The sequence below is a fragment of the Bactrocera dorsalis genome, chromosome 1, assembly GCF_023373825.1.
Source record: "Bactrocera dorsalis isolate Fly_Bdor chromosome 1, ASM2337382v1, whole genome shotgun sequence".
NCBI classification, from domain to species: domain Eukaryota; kingdom Metazoa; phylum Arthropoda; class Insecta; order Diptera; family Tephritidae; genus Bactrocera; species Bactrocera dorsalis.
The window spans coordinates 38223306-38250557 of record NC_064303.1 but is presented as its reverse complement, the minus strand read 5'-3'; the positions used below and the strand labels follow the sequence as shown (position 1 = coordinate 38250557).

Below are 27252 nucleotides of genomic sequence, written 5' to 3'. Positions count from 1 at the left end.
TTTGGGGGAAAAGAGGGTAATGGGGCAGATTTTATTTGAGTTTTGAACAACTCTTCCGCCCATTCCCGTGATTTCAAAGTTGGCCAGTTTTGTTGGTAACTGTAGCCTGTTTTGTGCCCTAGACGCTATAAAGGATCGTTGTGATCCTTGGTCTATTAAGGCTCTGAGTTTAAACAGTTCTCCTCGGTGCTCGATGGAGACAACTGCTGTGGGTAAAAGTACCCTACTGTGATTTTCGCTATGTAGCGATTGGGTTTTTAACGCCTTTGAGCAGCATGGTGCTTCTTGGCAGTTTTCAGAATTTGTTGTGGCAACTAATCCTGTTGCTCGTTTAACGTTTGCATTGTTTGGGGGTGAGCTGGAAAAATTTGGTTATATGTAACATAGAATGATGTCTTTTATGGCAATAAACGCAATTAAATTTGCTTTCGCAATCTTTAAGCGTATGCGCATGTGACATACAGTTGGTACATAATTTTTTCGATCTTACGAAATTGTTTCGATCGCTAACATTCATTTTTTTGAATTTTTCGCATAATTTTAATTTGTGACCTCCTCTGCACAGTTCGCATGACGTTTGTTTATATTGTTCGGATGTGAACGATTGATTTTTAAAAAAGTTTCTATTTGAATTATTGTGGCTACTTGCTTGGGGTCTATTGAAGCTTCTATTGAGGTCGTTTTGAACGTTTTTCGTTCTGACTAGTTTTTTATCTACCCTTTCTGCAATTTCGTATTGGGTAGTAAGAAATTCTTTCATTTGCTGCCACGTTGGGCACTTTCTTCGCGATGAGAGCGATTGCTCCCACAAAAGTAACGATTTTTCTGGTAATGCAGCTGTGCATATATTTACCAGAATGGGGTCCCAATTATCTGTGGGAATATTCTGTGTCGATAAAATCGACAAACAATTTGAAACCGTGGATTGAAGCTTTATGAACTCTGCACTGGTTTCTTTCTGAATTTTTGGTAAATTCATTAGTATCGTCACTTGCTTGTCGACCAATATTCTCTCGTTTTCATAACGTGCTTTTAGAGCTTCCCAAGCAAAATTAAAATTTTCGTCATTCAAAGCGAACTGTTTGACTATTACGCCTGCCTGACCTTTGGTTTTGTATCTGAGATGATACAATTTCTGTGCTTGTGATAATTTAGGATGGTTTATGTACACAGCTGTAAACATGTCCCGGAAGGACGGCCACTGTTCATAACCACCATGAAATATATCTGTGTCGCATACTGGCACTTTAAGGTGAATACCTGAACTTGCCTCTTGGGCTTGTCTTTGTGGCAGCTCTACTCTCGGTTGTGGAGTAGGTGCAATTGCTCTTAATAGCTTTAGTTAATCAGAAATCATTGCCTTTTGTGTCTTCGAACTGGTCTAGGCAGTGTTCATACTTGGTGTAAGCTGATGATTTAAAATTTTCGGGTAGATCTGAGTCGTCAGATTCTACGATTGCGTCATATGCCGCTTGGAGACGTGACCAAAAATTGTCTAAATTGTCTTTTTTAATTTCTAAGACCGATTCAGAATTGTCTTGAATCGGTGAAGATGAAAATCGAGTGCAGTACCGTATCAAACTGTCACTCTCAGCAATGAATTTTGTATAAGTAATGTCTTTACCCCTCTTTAGTTTTGTAGCACCTTGCTTTGAGCGTGTAGCTTCTGCCGGTGTACACGGACTTTTTTCGTCTGAAATCATTTTTGGGATTTTTAGCAACTGAGTTGTTTTGGATTCCTTTGAGTCTGAGCTCATTTAAAGATGTATAGAATAAATTAAAACGTCTTAGTGAAAACTAGACTTGTAGCTGATTTGAAAAAGTTTTGTATATAAGATGTTGAATAGAAGACTCTTTTGTATGTAAGAGTTTCAGACAAATAAATAAAACCAATGGCTTTTTGATAAACCGAGATTTTTAAAAATATTTTTGTATATATATGTATTTATTTATATGATCAGACGAGAACTCTTTTAAGTAAATAAGAGTTTTGAACGAAATTGATGTAAATAACGCTTTACGTATTTGATAATATGTGTAATCGCGAACTCTTTTCCGTTAATAAGAGTTTTCAAATGAAATGAATAATTAATCGCTTAAATTTGATTTAATTATTTATTAACGACCGGAAATATTTTACGTATTTTATTTTTCTGTGTATATTTCTTTTATATATTTATTATGTCCAAATGTCCTATAGGGTATACCTATAGGTGGATCTTTTATTTATTATGTGCTAATGCACTTTGTACATATGCATGTATGTACATATGTATTACGCTTTTGGTTTTTTATGCAATCCTGCTTGTTTTTGTTGCTCAAAAATCAAGGGGTATTGCGGGAATACGCCAATGTGGACTTTGAATATATGTTTTATACGCAATCCTGCTTGGTTTTGTTAGACGAAAACCAAGGGGTATCGCGGAATATATGCCAATGTGGACTTTGAAGCAATGAGCGTATCTACATATGAGACAATACACTTTTGTACAAATATTTACTTATGAAAAGAAAGTTGTTATGAAACAAAATCTTTTTGTTATAGAATTTGACCCGATGTCGATCGGGTATACTTTTCAGTATGTCTTGTATATATGATATTTATATGCACTCGTATGTGCATATATATATATACGCATGTATGTGAATATGTAGATATGTTCGTACGAAGAAAACCACGAAAGAGAATTTACCCGCTTCTCTGGAATGACATAGACTGATCGTGTGTCGTATGTACGTACATATGTATATATGTACGTATGTATATATGAATATGCGTGTTCGCAATATTCCTAACGTGAGATCAAAAGAAAGCGCATATATATATATGTATATACATATACATATATACATATATAGACATATATATATTGTTTTTGTTAATATATATATGTAAGAAATATATACGTGTATATAAGTAAATGCAATGCAATTGGAATATAATATATGTATGTTTGTATTTTCTTCTGAATATCGGTTTTTTTTTTTTTCCTATTTCGTTTTCTCCGTTGAGATGTAGGAGAAATGAAAATACCGATAGTTTTTATGTTTGCGTTGCGCCCACGTTATGATACCCGTTTTTTGAGCCTGTTTAAACGGGGTATATGAGTACAAACATACATATATGGTGTAAAAAATATTTTGTAAATATATGTATATGCATGTAATAAATATGTAGGTATATATAAGTAAATGCAAAAATAGAATATATGTATTTATGTTTGTATTTTGTTTCTTTTAAGCTCACCACTCTTTTTTTTTGGTTTTTTGGTCACTGCACTGCGTTTTTGCACTTAAATTTTCACTCCACTGTATTTATAAATATATACATATATACTTTGTGGTGTTTTCCATAGTTTTGTCACCTCGTATTTCACGATTTTTTTTTTTTTTTTGTTAATTGCACTTTTGTGTATTGTATTACATATGTGCTCACTTTTAATTTTTTTCTTTCCAATGTGTTCACTTTTTCCTGTTTCTTTTTACCACTGTAACTTTATGTTATATATATATGTATTGGGGTTTTTTTTTTTTCTTTTCACAATGTGTTCACTTTTTTATGTTTCTTTTTACCACTGTAATTTTATGTTTAATATATGTGTATTGGGTTTTTTTTTTCTTTTCACAATGTGTTCACTTTTTTATGTTTCTTTTTACCACTGTAATTTTATGTTTAATATATATGTATTGGGTTTTTTTTTTTTTTTTTTTTTTTTTTAACAATGTGTTCACTTTTTTATTTTTATTACTTTGACCACTGGTGCCGTCCAGTACGGCTTCGAAGGACCATAGATATTTGCACAAAGCTCGCGGCACTTACCTCGCAATGTAAAGTTAAGATGCGCAAACGAAAAACGCTGAAAAAGCACGAAGGAACGCAAGGCGACTGACTGAGTTCGCGGTCGAAATCAAAAAGAGGCTGGTGCCTTGTCTGTCGGTCCCTTTTGTTTCTTTTTGTGCGGTGTCCTCATGTGTGTTAAATTCGTGATGTTGATATTGTGTGCGTGTGATGTGAAATGTGATGATGATGTGAAATGAAATGAAGATGTGGTGTAGAATGATGATGTGGTGAATGTAATGTGTGTGGTGTAGAAGTGTAATGTTGTGAGGGGGGGCTGAGACTCATTTAGCCAATTGGAATGAGCAGCTTATTTGATGCGGCAATAAAAGGTATAAAAAAATTAAATTTTTTTCGATTTTTCAGTATTTTGTTTGGTAACCATTTTGAGATATAACCGCTCTGAGACGACTTTGCATTGAATTTACTAGTTTTTTGGTTTCCTCCGGTGAAATTTTGGACCATTCTTCGAGTAGTGCTGCTTTTAGGGTTTCTTTGCTAGAGATGTTGTGTTTTCTGATATTTTTTACCAGTAAAGCCATAAATTCTCTATAACATTTAAGTCAGGAGATAGTGCTGGTGGTTGCATTAGGTGAGGGCAATTCCATATTAGCCACGTCTGAATAATTCCCGACTTATGTTTAGGATCGTTGTTCTGATAAAAACTAAAGTTTCCACGCAGACCCAGTTTTTCAGCACTTTGCAGCAAGTTATCTTTTAAAATGCCAAGATACATGTTTTTGTCCATATTTCCGTCTATGAAAACGAGGTTACCAACGCCCATTGCTGCCATGCAGGCCCAAACCATAACACTTCCTCCACCGTGTTTCACCGTTGCCCGTAGATCCTTCACATCCAGTTGTTTGTTGGGTTTCCGCCACACCATCGGCCTTCCGTCAGAGCCAAATACATTAAATTTGGACTCGTCTGAGAAGATGACGGTGTCCCAAAATTTTGCGTCCTTCAAAACATGATTTTTGGAGAATGTCAGACGATTAACTCTGTTCTTCTGATTAATGAATGGCTTCTTGAGAGCAACGCGACCATGAAAATCATGTGATCGTAAGATGCGGCGAATTGTTGATGCACTGCAATCTTTCCCAAAGAAGTTTTTTACTTCATCGGCCAATTTTTGCGCCGACAATTTGGGATTTTCACTAATTTTTCTAATGATCCACCTTTCATCACTTTGCGTAAATATCTTATTAGGAGCATTCCGGCCCTTGTTATGCATTCGATTCTCATTCAAAACCCCTCTATTATGTGCTGGATTGTAAAAGATGGAATATTTACCATCTCAGCTATAGAACGCTGGCTTTTCCCATGCTTAAAGTGATGAATAACTAAGTAATTCTCGTTGCTCTAGGCTAGTGCGCCGGGCCATGATTAAAAATAAATTTTTCCTCGGAACGCTGCTTACACTTTCACACCAAAAACTGTATTAATTCTACAAACTAAGCACACCAGCAAGTATTTTTGGAACGCGCCAGTCGTTTTCTTCTTTTCGCTACGTGGCGCCAATTGGATTTCCAAGCGAAGGCCCGGTCCTTCTCCACTTGGTCCTTCCAACGGAGTGGAGGTCTTCCTCTTCCTCTGCTTCCCCGGTGGGTACTGCGTCGAATACTTTCAGAGCTGGAGTGTTTTCGTCCATCCGGACAACATGACCTAGCCAGCGTAGCCGCTGTCTTTAAATTCGCTGCACTATGTCAATGTCGTCGCATATCTCGTACAGCTCATCTTTCCATCGAATGCGATATTCGCATGGCCACCGCGCAAAGATTTCCTTCACAAGATTGGCGGCTCGAACTTTTAATAATTTTTCTTATATACGCTATTTTCTATTGTACTACATTTTAAATTTTTAATATTATTCTAATTTACTAATATTATTAATTAATTTCGTAAGATATATCCTCCTACCGGATATGCGTGCCTTGCTGAATTACAGATGTGTCGTAGGACTATTGTTACGATTGTCAGTATTCATGCCGTAATGCACTATATGACGTCATTCTAGTTCGAGGTATTTCGAATTTAATCCTGTAACTTTTTAGATCGTATGCCCAATTTCTCCAAGTGTAGACTAGCGACCTCTTCATCGAGCATTTTCGGCAACAGAGGCACATCTCGTTGTATTTATCAGCCTTGGTCCACAATTCGATTTGTGCCAGCACTTAATTTCTGAACGATTTGAACATCACAAGCTGGGATGGCCGTGCGCGCAGCACAAATTTACCAGACGTCCTTCGGCCAACAAAATAATATGATTACCAGTGGATAGTGTATAACGATCTTGGGGTTTGACATTAATCTTTTCCTTGGCATTGGCATTCAACCAGGCGACGTCGATTTCACAATCGAAATTACCAAAATTACAAACGATCGCATCATCGAACATGTGTTCTCAATGTGCGCCATTAACAATGTCCTTGCAACCAGTTGTTGTTACAAAGATAGTAGCATCTTTGTATGCTCCATGTTGGTTATTTTATAGCCTTTAATAATCGCTTGCAAAGCAATGATGGAATCGATTTCGGTGACAATAACGATTCTGCCGAAACTACGCAGAGCTTGTGCACAACCTTTGCCCATATCACGATAACCAGCAATACAGCACACTTTGCCAGCAAGTTGCAAATACCATCAATTAGCGACCCTCGACAACCATACTGATATTATACACCGTAAGTATTCTTCATTCATCAGGTCAAACTAGGAGTAGTATACTGACCCTATAAAGGGTAACACTGACCTGGTCTTCCTTTGTATCATCCTCCCCATGATCGCGATGATGGCGTAAAGCTGTTAAATATCTAAGTATTTGTTGTGCAGCTGCTGAATCATTGTGTTCACTTAAATCTCTACAAATATCGTTGAGTATTTCAAATGTTTTAGTGAATTTGAAATTAGTTGCCTTTCTTGAAATATATCGATGTGGATAAGTATATCCCAGGCTGTCCAAATCAACCCAACATCTATTTTTTTTAAGGTTTTTGTTTTTCTTGTTTTTTAGTTCGAGTCGACCGAATCTCTATCTATTGGTTATTTACGTATTTTTTCCTCGGTAGGAAAAGGATAACAGTTGTTCACTCCTCTTTACGATGTGCCATTGCATATCCTTACGTCTACATTTCTTACATTTGCCATCTTGGCTTAAACACTGCAATGTGGAATATTTTGTTCTTTAAGGTTGGTACGCAGCTCTCAAGTAATTGCTCAAGAACAAAAATACATTATTTCTCAAGTAATTTTGACAGCTGGTTACGCATTGTGAATGATCCACATTAGAAGAGCAAGAGAGAATAAACAAAGTAAACAAACTTTGTGCGTATGTATGTATGTGTATGGTAACACAAATATTTTCATTGAGATTTAAGGAATGTTGTTGATGATTGGTTGGTTTTATACAACATTTCAAAATGGAACATACTTTATAATAATGATTTCAACTAATTTAGGATGAATTTGACGATTACTTCGAATTTCCTGCAAGAAACAATTGTTGATTTGATGTTTCTTCGCAAAACCAGGTTTGCCATATTCACATTTTATTGAAAAAAAAGTATTAAAAATTAGTACAGGTATCCCTCGAATAGCACGGTACATGAGTTGCACGAAATCTCGAATAGCACGGTTAAAAATTTGCGACAACCCTCGAATTAAAACACGGGGTTCGAATTACACGAAGCCGCGAAAATTTCTTTTTAAATAAAAATTGACATTTAAGGATCCTCTACCTCTCCAAGGAAAAACAAATCAATCTTTTGGAGAGTGACAGTGGTTGGAACATATGTAATTTTAAAAGTTATTGCGTTTATAAAGTTTTAGACATTTTAATTTCAAATAACACGATTTCGAATAACACGGAACCAATTAACCGTGTTATTCGAGGGATACCTGTACTTGTATATACAAATGGTACTCAAAATTGTTATCTTTTTTTGAGATATAAGTTATATTTTAATTTACGATTTATACTTTTTTGCTAAATCAAAAGTGGAACTCCGTTTGTTATCGTTGGTGTGTTTTTACGATTTCTTAAAATATTTTCCAACAAAAATAATAAAGTAGTAAATAAAACTACTTCATTTCAGAAATTGTGTAAACTATTTTATTTGATCATAGGAAATTATAAATATTCTACCTGGAATCGTAAATATGTATATCAAAAATATATGTATATTCCTAACTTTTACAATTTTTTATGTTATTAATATAATACCGTCTACATTTTACGTTTGTATGTAAAACAAAAGTTTAGAAAAACAACAAAAATTTATATGCGAAGTAAATTTGCACTTCAAAACTTTTTACGAGAATGAAAATAAATTTTAATTAAGTCCAAAACATATACGAGTAGTTGTGTGGATTATTTAAATTTTTTTAATCAAAATGAAAAGCTTTTAACCGACTTGAATTGGTTTTGAATCGCACAGTACGTTGATAACTGTGAGCATACACATATTCATTTATAGCACTGGTTTCTTAGATAAAACTTTGCGAGTGAATATGTATGAAGTGGAATAATGTACAGGTAACCCTCGAATAGCACGGTACTTTAGTTGCACGAAATCTCGAATAGCACGGTTAAAAATTGCGACGACCCTCGAATAACACGGGGTTCGAATTACACTAAGTCGATAGGATTCCTGTTTAAAATTGAGTATAATTCTCCTTGACCCGACTGTTTTTTTATTTAGTAAGACGCAATAATGCATTTGAATAACGCATATAATTTAGTTCAGTTCTCCTATGCACTCGTCTCGAATGGGTTAAAGCGGGCAGGTTCGAAATATTTAAGACTTTTTTTTAATTTTTGTGCATAAAGTAGTGAGTGCTTAGCTTACTGGCCCATGTGACTGATGTTTATAACTTTCCAAAGTACATACGAACTAAAGATTTTTTTAGTTGAAGATTTATTTGTAAGGTTTCTATAGTTATATTAGTGCAGTTATTGAAATTTTATCCTCGATTCTTAGGTTTGCAAAATGTCGTGGGAAAAAAAAATTACCCTTGAAAGGAAACTTATATTGCACTTAATGAAAAAATGGAAATTTTAGACAAGTTAACAAGTGATAAGGATCCGTCTTACCTATTCAAGGAAAAACAAATCAATCTTTGGAAAGTGACAGTGTTTGAACATACATACCGTCACCTGAAATGCATAATAACGTAACAACATTTTCGGAAATTTACAGTGGGCAGGCAAGAATGAAACACTAAATAAAATAGAACATGAGTGAAACAAAATATTAATATTGGTTAAGACTGTTTGATTAATGACTGCAGTACCTGAAAATGTTGAACGTATGTATTATTATTGTATGTAATTTGAGTAGTGGAGTGTAATCAATAAGACACTCAATTTCGAATTTTTTTGATGATACGTTATTTTGCTTTTCAGGTGACGATATGTAATTTAAAAATTATTTGCGTTTATAAAAATTTTACCTGTTTAAATTTTTGAGTTTCACCTTTGTCTAACTTGAATGAATTTTGTTATTTTTGTATAACTGAAAATTTATAACTAAAAACAAAAAAAAAAAATTGTCTTATTTTTAATGTTTAAAATGTACAATTTTGTTATGGATCTCGAGTTTCGATTGTGCACGGTTTGAAAAAGCACGGAACGGTATATCCAAAATTGTATGATTTACTAGGATCAAATAACACGATTTTCGAATAACACGGAACCACGGTTAATTGGGAGGTGATACCTGTATGATGTGACTACATGTGGGTCCATACACTAGACATCAAATTTAAGCAAAAAAATTCCCAGATGCAAATTTAGTAAAATAAATTAAAGTAAAGAGTTTTTAAACCAAGGTTTCCACCTCTGTACTCATGTTTTGGCATGCTTCGAAAGAAAGTTTCAAACACTTTTCATTCGAATAATACCTTATTGACCGTTACGAAAAGTGATTGCAAAGTTTTTATGGCTTCTTTTTTGGTATTTTCGAGCTTGAAAATTAATCAAAAATGTTTAAATTGTTTAATTTTTTTGATATTCTTCGATTAACTTGTTTCAACGCGTAGCCAGGCGAAGTGTGTGTTTGAGGGGTTGTGTAGTTCGAAGATAAACGACTCCCAAATTATTTTTTCTGCACTTATTATCAAATGTTCGTTAAGAATGTCAATGAATACATCCAAAACAAAAATTTTTGATTAGTCCCATCAAGATACAATTTTCCGTTTTCATTTTCACAACCATTTTTCTATGTATGGACATACTCCAATTTCCATTTATATACCAGAAATCTATTTGATTAAACTAATTTTTACCATGGATGTCTTCGCTGGAGAAAACTCCCTCAACATTCAACATTCAGAACTTATAAAGGGTGATTTTTTAAGAGTCTTGATAGCTTTTTTTTAAAAAAAAAACGCATAAAATTGGCAAAATCCCATCGGTTCTTTATTTGAAACGTTAGATTGGTTCATGACATTTACTTTTTGAAGATAATTTCATTTAAATGTTGACCGAACGATGCGTCTTAGGTGGTTCATTCGGAAAGTCCAATTTTTGGGCAACTTTTTCGAGCATTTCGGCCGGAATAGCCCGAATTTCTTCGGAAATGTTGTCTTTCCAAGCTGACATAGTTTGCTGGCTTATTTCTGTAGACTTTTAGACTTGACGTACCCCCACAAAAAATATCCTAAAGGCGTTAAATCGCATTATCTATGGTGGCCAACTTCCGGGTCCATTTCTTGATATGAATTGTTTTTCCGAAGTTTTCCCTCAAAATGGCCATAGAATCGCGAGCTGTGTGGCATGTAGCGTCCTCTTGTTGAAACCACATGTCAGCCAAGTTTCAGTTTCCTTCCATTTTTGTGGCAACAAAAAGTTGTTTTAGCATCGAACGATAGCGATTCGCCATTCACCGTAACGTTGCGTCCCAACAGCATCTATCTTTGAAAAACTACGGTCCCATGATTCCACCAGCGTACAAACACCACACCAAACATTGCATTTTTCGGGATGCATGGGCAGTTCTTTGAACGGCTTCTGGTTGCTCTTCACCCCAAAGTGCGGCAATTTTTGCTTATTTACGTAGCCATTCAACCAGAAATGAGCCTCATCGCTGAGAACAAATAAAGCTCGAAACACATTGCGAACCGAACAATGATTTTTGGTAATAAAATTCAATGATTTGCAGCCGTTGCTCGTTAGTAAGTCTATTCAATTATGAAATGTCAAAGCCTACTGAGCATCTTTCTCTTTGGACAACCATGTCTTGAAATCCCACTTGATCTGTCAAATAATAATGCATGAAAATCCTAACCTCAAAAAAATCACTCGTTACATATATCCACCTGTAGCTGAATACCTATACATAAGTAAGTATGTGCTATTTGCACGCAACACTGTGTACGAATAAAGCAATTAGTTATTGTAGACTGCACATCAAGCATTAAGCGATATCCCTCCCAAGTTCCACAACAAAATCCGCCTATTGCTGCTTGCTGTATGTTAAATGTAGTGAAAATAGGATCTCTGCTTTACAAAGCATTTGGTCATATGTTTAAATGTCCATACCAATCGACCAAGGTTTTGCATTCAGCACAAATTTTTAAAGTCTCATCAACTTGTAATTTGAAAACGGCAATTTAAGTTCAGCAACAACTTCAAAATGCTATTACAAATATATCTAGTGCATGGGATGATAGCCGCTCATACTTTTTCATACTTTAATTAAATGCTTCTCCAAATCCATAAATTGCTCCACTGTGTTTTAAAGGTTTCGCTGTCATAATCCTTTTTGTTGGAACATTGTAACCGACTGGCGAAGACTCAACTCTGCGATATCTCGCCGACAAGCCTTCTTACCTCCTCGACGATTCTTCCCATAGATTTGGATACAGCTGCATCAATGGTGCTTTGAATTGCTGCAAAGAAAACAAAACGTTTTCATTAAAAAAAATTTTTCAAAAATAAATAAATTGATATTGACTCCCTTCTAAAAATGTGGGATCCCAGTGTAATAGCGATTAATTGTTCCTGCTTCTTCGACTATGATCTGGTTGTTTCCGTTTTGGTTGATTGATGTTTCAAATTGCAAATGCACTCCATCGTTAGGTTGATTTGGCTTATTGGTTCTTGGGAGTTGTATGTGTAATGATTTATTGGCGGACATTTTTTATTTTATTTTATTTATAACACTTCTAAATAATACTTATATGTAAATTATTTTTACAATTAATTATTTTTAGTTATTAACTTTTCCACTGTTTTATTTAAAACGCACGTCTTTACATCTCACAAATTCAATAATTATGAACTGTGATGACTCAAAAAAGGAAAAACAGTCGTCAGAGAGTCGGCGAAAAAACTAACGGGAAATGGTAAACGGTTGGTTTACTTTTTGTGTTTACATGTAAACTGATTTGCAATGTTGCATCATAAGTTTACATTTATGTTTGTAAGTAAACGTTTTTTCAACGCATTTATTTTGAAGTTACAAATATAAGATAAGTAATAGCTTATAATTAAACTTATTTCTCACATTTGTACGTAAGTTTACTCAAATGTTTGGTAGAATAAGTTTATTGCTAGCGCAGATTTACGAAACATTTACGCAATTGTTTATTGGGTAGTAACTATATATGGTATACTCGCGCATACCGTTGTAAGTATTCCTTATTAGCAAGTTTGTTTATGTTTATATTGAGCATTAAATGAGTATTAACAAGAAAAAACGTTAACTTCGTTTGCACCGAAGCTAAATACCCTTCAGAGTTGCATTTCTGTTGAGTAAACTATGTGTTCAGTTTTGAGGCTATGTGCTATAGTAATCCTTTCAGAACACCTTTTTTTTGAAGATTATATTGTTGGCATTAAAAAATTTTCGGTGAATATATCTGGGTCAAAAAACTGAAAGTTTTTCATACAAAACTTTGATTCCGATCGGTTCAGTTTGTATGGCAGCTATATGTTATAGTTGTCCGTTATCGAAAATTCCGAAAATTGAGCAGCTTCTTAAAGAGAAAGATGACGTTTTGCAAAATTTTCAAACCGATATCTTAAAAACTGAGGGACCACAATTCGTAGTGAAACTATTTCGATCGTTTACAGACAGACGGACATGGCTAAATCGACTCAGCTCAGCATCTTCATCATTTATATATATACTTCATAGGGTCTCCGACGCTTTTTTTCTGAGTGTTACATACTCGTGCAAACTGAGCTGAGTCGAATTTAGGCATATCCCTCTGTCTGTCTGTCCGTCTGTCTATATATGTAAAAACTAGTGTCCTCATTTCTTAAGATACCCGCTGGAAATTTTGTAACATAATCGAAGCAATTGTTCAGATTGGCTTACTGTAACATAGAGCTGCTATACAAACTGAACGATCGAAATCTAGTGCTCGGTATGGAAAACTTTCCGCATCTGACGTGGTATCTTTCACGAAATTTTACATGGATTACTGCTTCAGGTAACAACATAGCTCCAAAGAAATTTGTCAGATCGTTTTAACTATAGCTTATAGCTGCCTTTACAAACTGTACACATTGTTACTAAAAGAAATACACCTGTGAAGGGTACATTAGCTTCGTTGCAGCCGAAGTTAACGTTTTTTTCTTCTTTTGTTTTCTTTTTGTCATATAACTTTATGCTACTTATGTTTTGAGCATAACGAAATAAACAGACGGATCTAGTTGCAGTTATATCCACTGTCGGCTTTAATTTTCGATGCTCCGGAGCAGAATTTCGGTTATAGTGAGCTGAAATTGGGCAAGCTCCTCATGCTTTGCCGGTTGATTGACGTAAGCTCTTGATTTAACATCACCCTCAGAAAAAAATAATTTAGATGCGACTTAATCGCATAATCTTGGTGGCTATTTGTCCGGCTAATGTCGGACTGCAAACGGATTATAACCGGCTCGCTTGATAGTAACGCTGCCTCGTTCCTAAAGAAATAAGCCCCTTTGATGCCGCCCTAGCCACAATCGGCACGAAGCTGTAGATTTTTTCAAATGCAATTGCGTTTTATAAATCACCTCGATAATTTGACTCATCTTCTTAGCGACAGTAGTGTTTGTTGACGAAGCCATTAAGCCAGAAAATGGGCCTCATTTTCATAGAAGTGGTCTCTGCCGCTGATTTCACTCACAAATTACACTTATTAAACCGTCGTTGTCTGGATGAAATGACAGGTCTAGAATCTCTTGAGTTTATTTTTATACCCAACTTCTGTAGTTTTGCTTGCGTGTGGTCTCATAGCTGAATAAAGTGCCCATAGAGCGAATCGCTAATGTCGCTTTAGGAGATCGAGCGACTTCAGTTCTTGCAAACGTTGTTATTTTGTACAGTTTGAATTTAAGACCTCGTCATAATTTGTGCCAGAGTTGTTCGATACGTCAGGCCGAGTTGCTGCTAATGACGCCCGAAATGACTCTCACTCAACGTTCTTCGTGTACACTTAGCGCCTTTATTTTTTTCGGTGCGTGCTGAATCGGGGGTCCATTCATTAGGAATGTTTATCCAATAATGAGTGCTGGGTCTCAAGATGGGTAATAGTGTTGCGAATATTATGCTCAGTATACCGTTATATCAACCATAAGTTTGAGTCGATGCGCGCGAAAAACATTCTTTAAAGTTACGTGAATTTTTCGTAAAAAGTTTGAATCATTTGTAAACATTCTGCAGAGGTTAGTCTTTTCCGTGGTTATACAGGAACTCACCGCGTGATATATCAATGTCGAAAAAACCTAAGGGAAAAAGCACCGCTCCATCACCTATTATTATGTAGTACTTCTCTTGAGTAATGTTTTGGCGTAATAGGTCCACTGTAGATATGGTTGAACTCAGTAATAGCGTGAATATGACATTTGATGAAATATTATTTGATTTAAAGTACATGTTTAGTAGATAATTCCTGCTTATGAGAATAAACAACACATGACCTTTGGAAAAGGAACTTCCTTCGACGTCCTTCGCTCCTCTTTTTAAAAGCAGAATTGGTGCGAAAGAACCAACTATTGGAACGAATGATTAACAAGCGTACTAGTGAAGTTCCCTCAAAAAAGGCGATTTTGACATATGTAATAACTATAGAGGGATCATATTGATTAGAGTCGCGTGAATTTTTTTCTCCTAACTTTATTTAGTTGGAATGACAGTGCCCGTCTTGAAGGTACTTTCAGGACGCATCAAGTAAGCTTTCGCTACAAACAATTTGTCACACATCGGCCTTATACCTACCCAATTTAATCGATCAATTAGCGTAATGCAGCGCTGTTTTAAGATTTTTATTTGCTCTCTCTGGCAGTAAAAAACCCAGGATTGCAAAGGAATCTGAATATGATTGGCTATTTTAAAATTATGTACTTAAAGAAAGCCAACAACAACATCCCGCTCAACCAGATCAGCATATTTGTATTTGGCTTCGCATAGAATTACATTCAGAGAATTCCACATTTATGCAATTAGAGCGGAAAATCATTTATAAGGCTTCTTTTTCAGTCCGCAACTTCTGTATGCATTTAGCAGCAACATAAGCTCCTAAAGTTCTTAAATGTTGCAGGGCAGATACACTATAACATAGCCAAACACCATTTGCGTTAGTGAAGTACATACACTCCAGCCTTTAAGGTTTTCAGAACCCACTGCAGGTGGAGACTGATCTGGCTACACTTCGTATCTCGAATTGGCGCCAAATAGCGAAAAGACGAAACGCTGGCACGCTGTTGTTTAACTTGTCTATAACCGCGTAAGCGATATCTTCGCCGGTAAAAAAGAGGAAGGAAACCACGTATGTGAGAAATATTTTAAGTATCATTCTGCAACTTTGCCTAAGAGACTATTGGTCTCAGATTGGTACCGAGCCAGCTATTTTTGATGCGATGTTTAAAAACTCTGAATAAACGGTTGTAATGAGAGATAAGTGATATATTTGTCCCACCTTGTCGATTCCGACAATGGATTAATATAATTATGTATTAAGTTTTCATTCGGGGATATCTCAAAAACTGAAGAACCAATTTTTTATAATCCCTCAAGAACTTTGGTCTTAACATTCGCCTACGTCGAATGTGTTGACGAAAAAAAAAAAAAAAAACCCCCCCCCCCCCCCCCCCCATTAGCCTTTTAGATAAAAGTTTTTCAAAATTCTTCGTAGAACATTTCCCACACCTGCGAATTTTTTTCTTTTTTGGGGCTCCTTGTAGTCGACCCGCTCTAATGTTTCGATTCTCTTCCTTATACTACGATATGCACACAAACTTTGGGTAGAAAGACGCACTATTCCTAATCTTATAGCACGCAGCGGTGCTTAATTGTACGCTTCAATCCCAGAAAAGTACTTGTCAAGCGCATGTTGTTGTTGTTTGTCTACTACGAGTATTATTGCCTCGTCTTTGTAAAATTACAGCGCAATTCAACGCCTGCTCTTTAAGAGACAATAAAATCTCGTTTTCCTCGTTTCAACGAAGAAAGGCAATTTGAAATCATAATTCAGATAAAATGAAGTTAAAAAAACAACAGAAACATCAATATGCGGACTCAATTGGTAATCATTAAGTACTTTGAGTAGGTGTTAGTAAACAGCTGCAAATATTGTATATGCCGTTCTCTTAGCTTTACTCATCGCCATGCATGTTTGGGTGTTATCGGCATTCCACTGCATTTATGCCAGATATTAGTTGCACTGCAAGATATCTGCTAGAGCAAATAAAAGCCCCTTCTAGAGATATTAATTTCATTGATAATATTATTAAATGACATACATTTAGATGATTTTCTGAAAATAGTGATAAATGATATTAATTCAGAGCAATTAGTTTTTCTGGACTTTTTATTACAAGCATTAAAATCCGTATAAAACTACTTTACTTTGAAGTATAGAAGAAAAAAAAATAAGAAAAAAATAAAAAAAAGTATTTAAGTACCCTTAATTTTAATGCTTGTAATAAAAGTCATGAAAACTAATTGATCTGAATTAATATATATTTATCACAATTTTCAGAAATCATCTAAATGTATGTCATTTAATAATATATCAATTAAATAATATCTCTAGAAGCTTATTTGCTCTAGCAGATATCTGCAGTGCACTAATATCTGGCATAATGCAGTTGAATGCCGATAACACCCAAACATTCATGGCGATGAGTAAAGCTAAGAGAACTGCATATACAATATTTGCAGCTGTTTACTAACACCTACTCAAATACTTAATGATTACCAATTGAGTCCGCATATTGCTGTTTCTGTTGTTTTAACTCATTTTATTGAATCTGATTTCAAATTCTTCGTTGAAACGAGAAAACGAGATTTTATTGTCTCTTAAGAGCAGGCGTTGAATTGCGCTTAATTTACAAAGACGAGGCAATAATACTCGTAGTAGACAAACAACAACAACATTCGCTTGACAAGTACTTTCTGGATTGAAGCGTACAATTAAGCACTGCTGTGTGCTATAAGATTAGGCATAGTGCTTCTTTCTACCCAAGTTTGTGTGCATATGTAGTATAAGGCAGAGAATCGAACATTAGAGCGGGTCGATTACAAGGAGCCAAAAAAAGAAAAAAATCGCATGTGTGGGAAATGTTCTACGAAGAATTTTGAAAACTTTTATCTAAAAGGCTATGGGTCGTCAACCCATTCGAAGTAGGCGAATTTTAAGACAAAGTTCTTGAGGGATTATAAAAATTGGTTCTTCAGTTTTTGAGATATCCGAATGAAACTTAATACATAATTATATTAATCATTTGTCGGAATCGACAAGGTGGGACAAATATATCACTTATCTCTCATACAACCGTTTATTCAGAGTTTTTAAACATCGCATCAAAAATAGCTGGCTCGGTACCAATCTGAGACCAATAGTCTCTTAGGCAAAGTAGCAGAATGATACTTAAAATATTTCTCACATACGTGGTTTCCTTCCTCTTTTTTACCGGCGAAGATATCGCTTACGCGGTTATAGCCCAGTTAACAACAGCGTGCCAGCGTTTCTTCTTTTCGCTATTTGGCGCCAATTCGAGATACGAAGTGTAGCCAGATCCTTCTCCACCTGCAGTGGGTTCTGAAACCTTTAAGGCTGGAGTGTATGTACTTCACTAACGCAAATGGTGTTGGCTATGTTATAGTGTATCTGCACTGCAACATTAAGAACTTTAGGAGCTTATGTTGCTGCTAAATGCATACAGAAGTTGCGGACTGAAAAAGAGCCTATAAATGATTTTCCGCTCTAATTGCATAAATGTGGAATTCTCTGAGTGAATTCTATGTGAAGCCAAATACAAATATGCTGATTTGGTTGAGCGGGATGTTGTTGTTGCTTTCTTTAAGTACATAATTTTAAAATAGCCAATCATATTCAGATTCCTTTGCAAGTCTGGGTTTTTTACTGCCAGGAGAGCAATATCTTAAAACAGCGCTGCATTACGCTAATTGATCGATAAATTGGGTAGTATAAGCCGATGTGTGACAAATTGTTTGTGCGAAAGCTTACTTGATGCGTCCTGAAAGTACCTTCAAGATGGGACTGTATTCCACCTAAATTAAGTTAGGTGAAAAATTTTCACGTGATTCTAATCAATCTGATCCCTCTATAGTTATTACATATGTCAAAATCGCCTTTTTTGAGGAACTTCACTAGTACGCTTGTTAATCATTCGTCCAATAGTTGTTCTTCGCACCAATTTGCTTTAAAAAGAGGAGCGAAGGACGTCGAAGGACGCTCCTTGTCCAAAGTTCAGCTGTTGTTTATTCTCATTAGCAGATATTCTACTAAACATGTACTTTAAATCAAATAATATTTCATCAAATGTCATATTCACGCTATTACTGAGTTCAACCATATCTACAGTGGACCTATTACGCCAAAACATTACTCAAATGAAGTACTACATAATAATAGGTGATGGAGAGGTGCTTTTTCCATTAGGTTTTTCGACATTGATATATCACGCGTGAGTCCTGACAACCACGGAAAGACTAACCTCTGAAGAATGTTTACAAATGATTCAACTTTTTACGAAAATTCACGTACTTTAAAGAATGTTTTTCGCGCGCATCGCTCAACTTATGGTTGATATAACGGTATACTGAGCATACTATTCGCAACACTATTACCCATCTTGAGACCCAGCATTCATTATTGGATAACATTCTATCGAATGGACCACGTTCAGCACGCACCGAAAAAAATAAAGCGCTAAGTGTACACGAAGACCGTTGAGAGTCGATTCGGCGTCATTCGCAGCAACTCGGCCTGACGTATCGAACAACTTGGCACATTTTATGCCGAGGTCTTAAATTCAAACTGTACAAAATACAACGTTTGCAAGAACTGAAGTCGCTCGATCTTCCAAAGCGACATCGCTTCGCTCTATGGGCACTTTATTCAGCTATGAGACCACACAAGCAAAACTACCGCATTTGGGTATAAAAATAACCTCAAGAGATTCTAGACCTGTCATTTCATCCAGAAAACGACGGTATAGTGTAATTTGTGGTGAAATCAGCGGCGAGAACACTTCTATGAAATGAGGCCCATTTCTGGCTTAATGGCTTCGTCAACAAACACTACTGTCGCTATTGAGATGAGTCAAATCATCGTGTGATTTATAAAACGCAATTGCATTTGAAAAAATTTACAGCTTCGTGCGAATTGTGGTAGGGCGGCATCAAAGGGCCTTATTTCTTTAGGAACGAGGCAGCGTTACTATCAAGCGAGCGTTATAATCCGTTGCAGTCCGACATTAGCCGACAAATAGCCACCAAGATCATGCGATTAAGTCGCATCTAAATTATTTTTTTCTGAGGTGATGTTAAATCAAGAGCTTACGTCAATCAACCAGCAAAGCATGAGGAGCTTGCCAATTCAGCTCACTATAACCGAAATTCTGCTCCGGAGCATCGAAAATTAAAGCCGACAGTGGATATACTGCAACTAGATCCGTCTTTTTATTCGTTATGCTCAAAACATAAGTAGCATAAAGTTATATGACAAACAGAAAACAAAAGAAGAAAAAAACGTTAACTTCGGCTGCACCGAAGCTAATGTACCCTTCACAGGTGTATTTCTTTTAGTAACAATGTGTACAGTTTGTATGGCAGCTATAAGCTATAGTTAACCGATCTGAACAATTTCTTTGGAGATTATGTTATTACCTTAAGCAGTAATCCATGTAAAATTTCGTGAAGATACCACGTCAGATGCGAAAGTTTTCCATACCAGCACTAGATTTCGATCGTTCAGTTTGTATAGCAGCTCTATGTTATAGTAAGCCAATCTGAACAATTGCTTCGTATATATTACAAAATTTCCAAACGGTATCTTAAGAAATGAGACACTAGTTTTTACATATATAGACAGACGGACAGACAGACAGAGGGATATGCCTAAATCGACTCAGCTCAGTTTGTCACGAAGTTTGTAACACCCAGAAAGAAGCGTCGGAGACCCTATAAAGTATATATATAAATGATGAGGATGTTGAGCTGAGTCGATTTAGCCATGTCCGTCTGTCTGTAAACGATCGAACTAGTTTCCCTACCGTTGTGGTCCCTCAGTTTTTAAGATATCGTTTTGAAATTTTGCAAACGTCATTTTCTCTTTAAGAAGCTGCTCATTTTTCGGAATTTTCGATAACGGACAACTATAACATATAGCTGCCATACAAACTGAACGATCGGAATTAAATGTTTGTATGAAAAACTTTCAGTTTTGACCAGATATATTCACGAAATTTTTTAAGCCAACAATATAATCTTCAAAAAAAGTGTTCTGAACGGATTACTATAGCACATAGCTTTCAAACTGAACACATAGTTACTAACAGAAATGCAACTCTGAAGGGTATTTAGCTTCGGTGCAACCGAAGTTAACGTTTTTTCTTGTTACTTACTCATTTAATGCTCAATATAAACTAAACAACTGCTACATAAGGAATACTACAACGGTATGCGCGAGTATAATATTTAGTTATACCCCAATAAACAATTGCGTAAATGTTTCGTAAATCTGCGCTAGAATAAACTTATCTACAAACATTTGAGTAAACTTACTTACAAATGTGAGAAATAAGTTTAATTATAAGTTTACTTATCTTATATTTGTAACTTCAAAATAAATGCGTTGAAAAAACGTTTACTTACAAACATAAATGTAAACTTATGATGCAACATTGCAAATCAGTTTACATGTAAACACAAAAAGTAAACCAACCGTTTACCATTTCCCGTTAGTTTTTTCGCCGACTCTCTGACGACTGTTTTTCCTTTTTTGAGTGATCGCAGTTCATAATTATTGAATTTGTGAGATGTAAAGACGTGCGATTTAAATAAAACAGTGGAAAAGTTAATAACTAAAAATAATTAATTGAAAAATTACTTACATATAAGTATTATTTAGAAGTGTTATAAATAAAATAAAATAAAAAATGTCCGCCAATAAATCATACACATACAACTCCCAAGAACCAATAGCCCAAATAAATACCGATGGAGTGCATTTGCAATTTGAAACATCCATCTACCAAAACGGAAATAACCACATCATAGTCGAAGAAGCAGGAACAATTAATAGCTATACACTGGATCCCACATTTTTAGAAGGTAGTCAATATCAATTATTTATTTGAAAAATTTTTTTTAATGAAAATGTTTTTTTGCAGCAATTCAAAGCACCATTGATGCAGCTGTATCCAAATCTATGGGAAGAATCGTCGAGGAGGTAAGAAGCTTGCGGCGAGATATCGCAGAGTTGAGGTATAGCAGAGACAATGTTCCAACAAAAAGGATTATGCCAGCGGAACCTTTAAACACAGTGGAGCAATTTATGGAATTGGAGAAGTATTTAATTAAAGTATGAAAAGTAGAGGGCATCATACCATGCACTAGATATATTTGTAATAGCATTTGAAGTTGTTGCTGAACTTAAATTGCCGTTCAAATTACAAGTTGATGAGACTTTAAAAATTTGTGCTGAATGCAAACTTGGTCGATTGGTATTGACATTTAAACATTGACAAATGCTTTGAAAGCAGAGCTCATATTTTCACTACATACATACAGCAAGCAGCAATAGGCGGATTTTGTTGTGGAACTTGGAGGGATATCGCTTAATGCTTGATGTGATGTCTACAATAATTATTCGTACACAGTGTTGCGTGCAAATAGCACATACTTACTTATGTATAGGTATTCAGCTACAGGTGATATATGTAACGGGTGATTTTTTTGAGGTTAGGATTTTCATGCATTAGTATTTGACAGATCACGTGGGATTTCAGACATGGTGTCAAAGAGAAAGATGCTCAGTATGCTTTGACATTTCATCATGAATAGACTTACTAACGAGCAACGCTTGCAAATCATTGAATTTTATTACCAAAATCAGTGTTCGGTTCGAAATGTGTTTCGCGCTTTATTTTGTTCAGCGATGAGGCTCATTTCTGGTTGAATGGCTACGTAAATAAGCAAAATTGCCGCATTTGGGGTGAAGAGCAACCAGAAGCCGTTCAAGAACTGCCCATGCATCCCGAAAAATGCACTGTTTGGTGTGGTTTGTACGCTGGTGGAATCATTGGACCGTATTTTTTCAAAGATGCTGTTGGACGCAACGTTACGGTGAATGGCGATCGCTATCGTTCGATGCTAACAAACTTTTTGTTGCCAAAAATGGAAGAACTGAACTTGGTTGACATGTGGTTTCAACAAGATGGCGCTACATGCCACACAGCTCGCGATTCTATGGCCATTTTGAGGGAAAACTTCGGACAACAATTCATCTCAAGAAATGGACCCGTAAGTTGGCCACCAAGATCATGCGATTTAACGCCTTTAGACTATTTTTTGTGGGGCTACGTCAAGTCTAAAGTCTACAGAAATAAGCCAGCAACTATTCCAGCTTTGGAAGACAACATTTCCGAAGAAATTCGGGCTATTCCGGCCGAAATGCTCGAAAAAGTTGCCCAAAATTGGACTTTCCGAATGGACCACCTAAGACGCAGCCGCGGTCAACATTTAAATGAAATTATCTTCAAAAAGTAAATGTCATGAACCAATCTAACGTTTCAAATAAAGAACCGATGAGATTTTGCAAATTTTATGCGTTTTTTTTTAAAAAAAAGTTATCAAGCTCTTAAAAAATCACCCTTTATAAGTTCTGAATGTTGAATGTTGAGGGAGTTTCTCCAGCGAAAAATGGTAAAAATTAGTTTAATCAAATAGATTTCTGTTATATAAATGGAATGGAGTATGTCCATACATAGAAAATTGGTGAAAACCGTAAAATTGTATCGATGGGATTAATCAAAAATTTTGTTTTGGATGTATTCATTGACATTCTTACCGAAAATTTGATAATAAGTGCAGAAAAAATAATTTGGAGTCGTTTATCTTCGAACTACACAACGACCTCAAACACACACTTCGCCTGGCTACGCGTTGAAAACAAGTTTAATCGAAGAAATCAAAAAATTAAACAATTAAACATTTTTGATTAATTTTCAGCTCGAAAATACCAAAAAGAAGCCATAAAAACTTGCAATCACTTTTCGTAACGTCAATAAGGTATTATTCGAATGAAAATGTTTGAAACTTTCTTTCGAAGCATGCCAAAACATGAGTACAGAGGTGGAAACCTTGGTTTAAAAATCTTTACTTTAATTTATTTTAATAAATCTGCATCTGGGAATTTTTTGCTTAAATTTGATGTCTAGTGTATGTACCCACATGTAGTCACATATACAGGTATCCCTCCCAATTAACCGTGGTTCCGTGTTATTCGAAATCGTGTTATTTGATACTAGTAAATCATACAATTTTGGATATACCGTTCCGTGCTTTTTAAAACCGTGCAACTCGAAACTCGAGATCCATACAAATTGGTACATTTAAACATTAAAAATAAGACAATTTTTTTTTTTTTGTTTTTAGTTATAAATTTTCAGTTATACAAAAATAACAAAATTCATTCAATTTAGAAAAGTGAAACTCAAAAATTTAAAAGGTAAAATTTTATAAACGCAATAATTTTTAAATTACATATCGTCACCTGAAATGCAAAATAACGTATCATCAAAAAATTCGAAATTGAGTGTCTTATTGATTACACTTCACTACTTCAAATTACATACATAATAATACATATGTTCAACATTTTCAGGTACTGCAGTCATTAATAAACCAGTCTTAACCAATATTAATATTTTGTTTCACTCATGTTCGATTTTATTTCGTGTTTCATTCGTGCCACTGTAAATTTCCGAAAATGTTGTTACGTTATTATGCATTTCAGGTGACGGTATGTATGTTCAACCACTGTCACTTTCCAAAGATTGATTTGTTTTTCCTTGAATAGGTAGACGATCCTTATCACTTGTTAACTTGTCTAAAATTTCCATTTTTTCCTTAAGTGCAATAACGTTTCTTTTCAAGGGTAATTTTTTTTTCCCACGACATTTTGCAAACCTAAGAATCGAAGATAAAATTTCAATAACTGCACAATATAACTATAGAAACCTTACAAATCTTCAACTAAAAAATCTTTAGTTCGTATGTACTTTGGAAAGTTTAAAATCAGTCACCTGGGCCAGTAAGCGAAGCACTCACTACTTTATGCACAAAATTTAAAAAAACGTCTTAAATATTTCGACCTGCTCGCTTTAACCCATTCGAGACGAGTGCATAGGAGAACTAACTAAATATTGCGTTATTCAAATGCATTATTGCGTCTTACTAAATACAAACAGTCGGTCCAAGGAGAATTATACTCAATTTTTAACAGGAATTTTCTCGACTTCGTGTAATTCGAACTCCGTGTTATTCGAGGGTTGTCGCAATTTTTAACCGTGCTATTCGAGATTTCGTGCAACTAAAGTACCGTGCTATTCGAGGGATACCTGTACATATTCCACTCATACATATTCACTCGCAAAAGTTTATCTAGAAACCAGTGTATAAATGAATATGTGTATGCTCACAGTTATCCACGTACTGTGCGATTCAAACAATTCAAGTCGGTTAAAAGCTTTTCATTTTGATTAAAAATTTAAATATCCACACAACTACTCGTATATGTTTTGGACTTAATTAAATTTTATTTCATTTTCGTAAAAAGTTTTGAGTGCAAATTTACTTCGCATATAATTTTTGTTGTTTTTCTAAACTTTTGTTTTACATACAAACGTAAATGTAGACGGTATTATATAATAACATAAAAATTGTAAAAGTTAGGAATATACATATATTTTTGATATACATATTTACGATCCAGTAGAATATTTATAATTTCCTATTATCAAATAAAATAGTTACACAATTTCTGAAATGAATTAGTTTTATTTACTACTTTATTATTTTTGTGGAAATATTTTAAGAATCGTAAAACACCAACGATAAATATTGGAGTTACACTTTTGATTTAGCAAAAAGTATAAATCGTAAATTGAATATACTTATATCCAAAAAAAATAAATTTTGAACATTTGTATACAAGTACAGGTATCCCTCGAATAACACGGTTAATTGGTTCCGTGTTATTCGAAATCGTGTTATTTGAAATTTAAAAGGTAAAACTTTATAAACGCAATAATTTTTAAATTACATATGTTCAACCACTGTCACTCTCCAAAGATTGATTTGTTTTTCCTTGAAGAGGTAGAGGATCCTTAAATTTCAATTTTTAAAAGGAATTTTCGCGGCTTCGTGTAATTCGAACCCCGTGTTATTCGAGGGTTGTCGCAATTTTTAACCGTGCTATTCGAGATTTCGTGCAACTCAAGTACCGTGCTATTCGAGGGATACCTGTATATGAATTTGATAGGTCAATTGACTTATACTTTTTTTCAGATTGTAGCCTAACTATTTTCGCCGAATTTCGAAAAGGTTACTTATAAAAAAACGTTTCCATACAAGACGCTAACTGCAAAAATATGGTACGTATGAGTATAAAATATCTGATCCCGAAGATTTTATACTCTCGCAACTTGCAGAAATCAAAGCAGGGGAAATACTTTAAGGTGCAAAACGTCAACCAAAAAATCGGAATCCAATCAATTATATGTATGTATATGCAGCTGAACTTCCCTAACTCAAATCACCTTAATCCGCAAAAAAAAAACTTCGAGTTAGAGGGAGTTTTTATATTTATTGAAAATTCAAGAGTTCGAGTTATGGGTAAATTAATATGTCACATACTAATAATATGATATCTTAGGTTCATTGAGGTACATATGGAGTAAATGCACCTGAATATTATGAATTTTTTATATAGGGGCTAGATCAAGTTTAAAATGCCACAGCTTCTAAAACAGCCCTTATATTGGGTTGTAAAATAACATTTATTTTTCTTTGGTTTTTCTGAACTGATGTTGTCACATTGAATTTTGTTTATTTTTAATGATTTTGGTTAATTAAATTAAGAAAAAGTTTTAGCAAAAGCAGCTTACTGTGAAATGGCTTAAGAACGCTTCTTGTAGTTATTGTTATTTTATTATCACAATGGTGAATGGCAGAATTTTTAGTTTTTACCTCCGAATTTTCTTTATTTATTATACTTCTGACATCTGGTAGCTGTTATGCGTTTCTAGAGAAAAGTCCACACAACAATCATGTTAGCTCAAAGGCGTTGAGAAACAGCAAATGGTTAAAATGTGATTTTTGTCAAATAATCGTCTTTCAAATGTTGGATTTTGAGCAATTTTTGGTCGTCAGTCAATTTGTGCGGAACAAACCGTGCACACACCTTTCTTAATCCCAAATGTTCGGTCAAAATGCTATAAGTTGATGTTTTGGAGATGTTCAATTCCATTTCCATGAATTTCAATGATGATTTAGGCTGATTTTTGATGAACTCGCACAGTTTCAATGGAATTTCCGCTGATTGTGTAAGTGTAAAGTTCTGTTAAAAAAAAGGAATAAAGGTTAAAGCTCGTACTCCCAGCATATAGTTTGTAGCGCTTACCCTGTTGCTGGCACGTAATCCACTAGATTTCATATACTAGACCTTATTATTTGTTATTTTTTAAGGTCGTAAAACATGAGAGCATTGACTAATGTGGTTTGTCGGTACATTGTTTATGCTGAACGAAGTGTTATACTATGACAGAAAAAACACAAACAATTATTTTAGTATGTTAAATAGCAGTGGCAGTGAACGAGGGCAATACGAAATATCTCCTGTCATCAAACAAACAGTCATCGCACTCGCGACTTGGCTCTCACGTCACTGTTGACAGTCATAACTATGAAGTTGAAGATAATCTCGTCTATTTAGGAACCAGTATTAACACCACCAACAACGTCAGCCTGTAAATCCAACGAAGGATAACTCTTGCCAAAAGGTGCTACTTCGGACTGAGTAGGCAAAGTCCTCTCTCGACGAACAAAAACCAAACTCTATAAGTCGCTCATAATTCCCGTCCTGCTATATGGTGCAGAGGCTTGGACGATGTC

General features: G+C 35.1%; 1 pseudogene; it reads right to left on the bottom strand.

The window, feature by feature from the left end:
• Nucleotides 1-5872: 5872 nt before the first annotated feature.
• Nucleotides 5873-26794, bottom strand: LOC125777491 (adenosylhomocysteinase-like; annotated as a pseudogene).
• Nucleotides 26795-27252: the final 458 nt, after the last annotated feature.